Source organism: Mirounga leonina, unplaced genomic scaffold, assembly GCF_011800145.1.
Source record: "Mirounga leonina isolate KUSES-001 unplaced genomic scaffold, KU_Mleo_1.0 Mir_173, whole genome shotgun sequence".
Taxonomy (NCBI): domain Eukaryota; kingdom Metazoa; phylum Chordata; class Mammalia; order Carnivora; family Phocidae; genus Mirounga; species Mirounga leonina.
In genome coordinates, this window is record NW_023270447.1 from 73,851,500 (window position 1) to 73,858,758 (window position 7,259).

Sequence of the window (7,259 nt, forward strand, 5' to 3'; positions counted from 1 at the left end):
AGGGGCTGGGTTTCTATTCTGACCCAAAAAAATGACCTACCCAGGAAGCAACGGTTGTTCCGAGCACAGCTGCTGCGGGTGACTGTCCCTGGGGGTAATTTATGGGCAGACACCCAGTTCCAGTTCCGGGCCCAGCGGACGCAGTGGGGTGGCCCCGGGAGAGGGGCGGGGAGCAAGGTTGGTGACTCCGCTGGTCACGCCTGCTGTTCGGGGGGAGAGAGGCACCCACTGGCGTCCCAGGAGAGGGGGCAGAAGTTTTGAATTGTCAGCAACTGCTGCGCCAGGCGCGCTGAGCTCATCGCTGGAGGTGGGGGTGCAGGGGAGGGGGCGCGGGAGCCGGCTCGCCCCGCCGGAGCCCCTCGCTCCACCCTCCGGCTCAGGCCTGTGTTTAGTCAGCACTTGGCTTCCCGAGGCCGGTGACTGACAGGCAGCCAGACGCCCGCCCTGGGAGAAGACAAAATGGTGGTGTCGGGAGCCGCCCTTGCTGGGGAAGTGGAGGGGAGGAATGTGGTTCTGGGAAGCAGGCGGCCGCGGCTTAAATTCCGGCTCCTCCGCTTGGGAGCTGTGACCCCGCGCTTCACCTCCCAGGGCTAATCCTGAGAGGAATGAGCATGTGCTGAGTGCCTACTACCTGCCCAGGACTGCACGCGCTCCATTTCGGCCCTAGGAGGGAAGGGTCTCATTGTGCACGGGAGAAAAACAAGTTCGGAGGTCGAGTGGCCGCAGACCGTGCAGCTGGCCGGGGGCAGAGCCACACCTCAAAGCCCGGTCTCTCCCAAGCCCGGCATCGTGCTCTGTCCGCCATGCAGCCTCAACGGCGTTCGGGTTCTCTGCCGTCCGGCACCACGGGGTTCGGTGTCCGAGGGGGCGTGTTACGCTTTCCCGTCCTGCTCTACCCCCCCCCCCCGGCGCCCACTTCTACGGGGCACCGTTATTTGTGCCCCCGCTTTGAAATCAAGGGGGCCGGCCTGAGGGCCCGACTGTCCCGGACCCTGAAGTTGGAAGGACCTCGCACCCTGAGCTGCCCGGGAACAAAGTGGGTTTCCCACGTGCGGGCTGGGGCTTCCCACAGACACACGGTGCTCAGGGCACGGCGCGCACATCCAGCCACAAAGACCCGGAGACACACACAAGGCGACACCTAACACGTGAGCGGGCACACACGGGATCCCGGGCCCAGGGACACGTGCACACTCCGTACACGGAGCCCTGCCCTTGTGCAAACAAGGACACAGACCGGCACACAGTTACAGGAACACATCATCGCAGGCGAGCCTCACTCGGTCCTCGCCGGCCCCCCGCCTCCGCGCTGCCGCCGCCAGCTCCTCACTGCCCCCTCCTGGCCGCCCAGGGACCAGGGCAACCTGGCACCATTTCCTGCGAGTTCGCCTCGGGGGTGGTTGTCCGCTAGCTCCCTTCGTAACGAGGCTGGGAGCAGTTTCAGGTGCTCCTCCTAGTCCCTCTGCCCCAGGAGATGAGGGTGTCTAGAGGGAGGTCTGAAGCTGGAGGACAAAAAGAAAAAGAAAAAGAAAAAGAAAAAAGGCTCTCACACCCAAAGGAATCTCTGGCGGTAGAATCCTCAGTACCGTGGTGGCGGGAGTCCTGCATAGCCCCGCTCCCCCTTCAGCAGGCAGCCACCCCGCCCTTACCTCGGGAACTGTGCACGCACCTGCTCCCACTGTATACATATTTAAAGAGAAGCAGACTTCCTGGCCAAGAGGTCAGAGGTCAGGTCTTCCAGCTCGCACGTTGCTGCTCCCTCTCTGGGCTTCAGCTGCCTCACCCATTCAATGAAGAGTTCAGTTGACCGTGATGTACGTGACCCCTCCACCCTGGAGTCGCACCGTCTTGGGAAATAACACCTCTCCCAAACGCAATGTGCCTGAGTAAAGCACATCCATAAACACGACCCCATGCATGCTTCAGGCCAGTCCTGGGAGGATTACCAACCAAAGCTTTTTAGTGCTACTTCACAGCTGAGGAAATGAGGCACAGAGAGGCACAGCAACTTACCCAAGGTCACACAGCAAGTTGGCAGCAGGCATGGACTTAGAAATCCTCTTCTTGTGGGCCCCAAGCTGCCTACAAGAGAGTAGAACTCTCCCTGTGGGCTCAGGCCCAGAGCCAAGGAGACAGGAACAACAGAGACTAAAGCCAGAAGCTCCGCCCGTCCTTTTTTTTTTTTTTTTTTAAGGTTTTTGTTTTGTTCTGTTTTGTTTAGTAATCTCTATACCCAACATGGGGCTTGAACTCACAACCCCGAGATCAAGAGTCTCATGCTCCACTGACTGAGCCAGCCAGACGCCCCAGAAGCTCTGCCCCTCTGCTTGGAGCCCTGAAGGCTGAGGGGAACCCAGCGGAGGTCCCAGGAGGCTGGGAAACAGCCACTTGCACCCTGGTGGGTTCCACCACTCCCCACCCTGACCAGCAGCCTGTGCACACCTTGCGCTTCCTCTGCAGAACCGGAGGCGGGCTAAGGAGGGTTCTCCCTGCTCGGTGGCCACTGGTAGCTTGTTCATCAAGTTACCACACACGTGAGTGGCGTGTGCATGCGTGCCTGGACTCCACGGGTGCGCACTCACATGTAGATGCATGTTCCTATATGCCTACAAGTACACTGAGGCACATATTCAGAGGTCTGGGTAACACGTAAGTGTGCGTGCTTGCAAGCCTGTACGCCTATGACTGCATTCGTGTGTTCAGACGAGGTGTGTTTGGATGTATGCGTATAAGTGGTTCCTGTGTATCTAGCAGGTAAAATATGTACGTGTCAGATGTTGTGCACGTACTGGGTTTGTTCACGAATGTACTTGGGTATGTGCAGATGTTCACATGCATTTGTGTAAAAAAGTGGAGTGAATCATGTCCATGCACCTGACTGGTGAGTGTGTGTAAGTGTGTGTGCCGGGAAGGCTTCACATGACTGTGTACACACGAATCATAGGGGTGCCCTCAGCAGAGACTGTGATGTCAGTGTTCCCCTAAGCCCTGGCATCGGGCCTGCAGTGCTGGCTCCCGCCAGGCCCGGGGCTTACAGCACCCCCACCCCGCCCCCGCCCTCTATTCCCCAGACCCATCCTGCTTGGCCAATTTGCAGCCTCTCGCTCCCAGCTCCCGAGAAGGCCTGCAGCAAAGTCAAGGGGCTGGTGGCCAATTAGCGAGGGGGTTAATCAGGGATCTGGGGACCCCTGGGGGGCGGGAAACCGAAGGCAGGCGCTGAGGTTGGCAGGAGCCCTTGCTGCCTGTCATGGGGGTGGGGGAGGGGAGAGACGGGAGGGGAGGCTGAGCCAGCCTGGTGGCTGGAAACCGAGGGTCTGCCTGTGAATTCCTGACTGCTGAGCACTGATAGCGGCGGGGAGCCTGTGTGACTGTGCGTGCAAAGGGGCATATACACATGCATTCCTGTCCTTGAACGTGGTCCTATATGCAAAGGTGTGTACCTGACCGGGTACCCTCCGTACATACGTGTGCAGTTTTGTGTCTGAATACATGTGGGTGTGTGATGGTGTGCAAATGGGTCTGGGTATGCAAGCATGTCTGGACCCATGTGCACACACGTATACAAGGGTAAGTCTGTGTGTGCAAGCGTGTGTACACACACTGACGAATGTGCTTCCGCATGCAAACGTGCACATAAAGTTGACGCGGTCTGTTAACAAGGGTGCAATGATATCTGTGTGTGTACCAGTGTGCAGATACACCTGGGTCTGGATGTATGTGCTTGTGTGCGTGTTCTCTGAACGGCCTGCGTGTGCCCATGTGTGTGTACCCATAGGTCTGCACGCATACAGGTCTCAGCGTGTCAAGAGCTGGGGAATGTGGGGCTGGCGGGCTCCGGGCTCCAGGAGAGAATCTGACAGACGACCAGACTTGCCGCAGCCCCCAGCCCCGGGAGCCTGTTTTCCAGCCTGCGGAAGCTGTGAGCCCGTGAACTCATCTTATATTAATAGCTGCTGTCTCCTCACTTATTGCAGGGAGAGGCGGTCATGGCCCCAGCGGGGGCTCAGCACTCGGGGCTCCTCCCCTCCCCCACACAGGACCTGGGAAGAAGGGAAAGAAGGATGGGCCCTAGAGCCTACCCAGGCAGGAAGGCAGGGCTCTGGGCCCCTGCCCTTGCCTCCCCCGAGGCACTGCCCAGCTCACCTCCCAAGCCTCTGTAGCTGGTGGGATCAGGTGTGGGGTTGGAAAAGTGTCAGGGGCTTGGACACTCCCCACCCCAAAATACACACACACACACACACACACGCACCAGGCATGCAGTGCCGAGTAGCTCCGGGCTGAGTACCAGATGAATCTGAGGCGGAAAGAGACATAGAAGTCTTCAGTTTGAGAGGGCAGGCATGTTCCTTCTCTCGGGGACCCTCAGTTGGAGGGGGACACACAGCCTTGCCTTCAGGGGCTCCTAAGGGCAAGACTTCTCTATAATATTTACTCGAGAAGTATAGCAAGCTGTGTTGTATGAACCACATCTTCATGGCCATGGGAAGACTTAGCTAAGGAGGCTTCCTGGAGGAAGCACAGGGTAGGGGTGCAGGGAGGACCTGAGCTGTAGCTACGGAATCCCTGGAGGAAGGAGAAGCCAGCCAACCCCACCACACACATAGGCTTCAACCCGAGGAACAGATTGAGATCTCCCTCAGGTTGGGCCCAGGACCGAAGGCAGAGAGACCCTAGATACGGGCTCCCAGAAACGCCCCAGATCCACCATACTACCATACCCAGGCAAAAAGAGGAGGGCCCGCAGCATGGAGGCCTACCACAGGCCCTCCCAGACAAAAAGCATTAGGCTCTGCTGAGCTCTGAAGCCAGAAGCTGGGAGGGGGAGGCAAAGGGCCAAGCCTGCCCAGAATAGTGTGGGCACCTGGACCCTCTCCTTCTGGTTCCCCCTAGTGCTCCTTGGGAACATGGGTGAGGCAGCAAGGAGGCCCTTCTTCACACCGCCCCTCCCAGAGATCTGTGGGTAGCTTGGAGACCCCCAACTTCTCCCTAGCCTGGGAACAGGGCTCCCTGCCCGGGGTTTCCTTGCTTGCTGTTTCTGAGTTGCTCTTGAAACTCACTCCCTTACCCAGGATAGAAACAGATTTGGAGTCAAATGGATCTGAATTCAAATCCCAGTTCAGCCCTTTACTATGTGACTCTAGGCAGATCAGTTGTCACCTTCAGTAAGGCCTTTCTTGGGAGCCCTCATTTAAGGCTTACATGTACTCCCTGTGCCCCTTCCCTACTTTATTTCTCTCCCAGGACTCTGAACTCTCTGACATTGCCAAATCTTAAACTTGTCTCTTTATTACTGTCTCCCCTATGAAATTTACATCCACAAGGATGGCAGTGAATGAATGAGGGCCTCTCAGAGCCTCAACTTCCTCTTCTGTAAGATGGGGAGAACAATAATACCACCCAAAGGGCCATGCTGATGTGTGAAATATTTGGGCCAAAACTTGGCATGGGGGAGGTGCTTGCTGAGTGGGTGTCTTTTTCCAGGGACCTTCCAGGAAGGCGGGGAAAGAAGGCCCCACCTGACCTGGTGGGCCACACCCTGCTTTGTATTTGGACTGGAGCTGTGTGTAGCTCAGCCCAGGTCTGCCTTCCACCAGCTCTGACCCAGCCGCGGTTGGCAGCTCCACTCCCCTTGGAGTCCTGTGGCCAGTGTTGGGGAGGAGCCTTGAACACTAGGTGAAAGAGCTCTAGCCAGGGAAATGGAGAAAGACTGGAGTCCTAGCCTGGCACAGCTGTGTGGGCTTGAGCAAGTGACTGTTCTTCTTCAGGCCTCAGTCTCCCTGTCTGTACAATGGAAGGGTATTCTAAGGGTCCCATCTCCAGGCTTTGCCTTCCTGGGAGGCTTGGGAGGCTGGGAGGCTTTGCTAGTCAAGAAACGGCTTCCTCTTTAGCCACACTTCCAAACCTGCTCCTGCCCTTGCCTGGTGAACATACTCCTTCTGGTTCCAGAACACCCACACTCAGGGACCTGCACACTTACATCCTCAGATGCACACACTTACCATCACTCACCTTTGGATAGAAAAGAAGCTCTTCCAGCTTCAGAATGACGATACTTCATCCAACCTCCTCCCAAATGTGGCCTCTGGCTCTGAGAATGAACCCCAACACAAATCAGGGACCAGAATGTCCTAAGCCCCAGACTTGGGAAGGAAGGAGAGGAGAGGCCATTGGCTAATAGAGCACAGGTTGTGGAAATGGATGTTCCCTTGGGCCAGTCACTAACCCTCCCTCGGCCTCAGTTTTCTCAGCTATAAAATGGAGAGGGTACTATCTGTGCCATGGGACGCTAGTGCAGCCTAAACGAGGTCACGCATGCAGCCCCCCTGGCGTAGTACCTGTAGTACACAGCAAACACCCACAGTTAGAAGGGGCTGTTATTGGGCACCTGGGTGGCTCAGTTGGTTAAGTGACTGCCTTTGGCTCAGGTCATGATCCTGGAGTCCCTGGATCGAGTCCCGCATCGGGCTCCCTGCTCAGCAGGGAGTCTGCTTCTTCCTCTGACCTTCCCCCCTCTCATGTGCTTGCTCTCAAATAAATAAATAAAATCTTTAAAAAAAAAAATTAGGGCGCCTGGGTGGCTCAGTTGGTTAAGCGACTGCCATCGGCTCAGGTCATGATCTTGGAGTCCCTGGATCGAGTCCCGCATCGGGCTCCCTGCTCGGCGGGGAGTCTGCTTCTCCCTCTGATCTTCCCCCCTCTCATGTGCTCTCTCTCATGCTCTCTCTCTCAAATAAATAAATAAAATCTTAAAAAAAAAAAAAAAAAGAAGGGGCTGTTATTAAGGAAGTGGAAATGCTTCGAGCATATACTTCGTGCCAAAGCTCCAGACAAAAGCGCACGTGGACATTCTCAACCTGAGAAGGGTCTTAGCACCCTGATTTCTGTCCTCAGGATAACGTGGGGTCCTTGGGACGCCTGGGTGGCTCAGTCAGTTAAGAGTCTGCCTTCAGCTCGGGTCCTGATCCCAGGGTCCTGGGATCGAGTCCCACATCAGGGCCCATTGCTCAGCGGGGAGCCTGCTTCTCCCTCTGCATCCCGCTCACCCTGGTTGTGCTCTCTCTCTCCCTCTCTGACAAGTAAATAAATAAAATCTTAAAAAAAAAAGTTGGGGTCCTTGCCTGGAAGTGCCCGGGTCTGAGCAGAGGGGCCCATTAGATTGGCCTGCCAGCCACACTCCACCCTGGGTCTCTAGCTTTCCCAGATCCCTCACAGGCTCCCAGGCCTGACCTAATTCCCTCCCATTCCAGGCTCCCCCCACA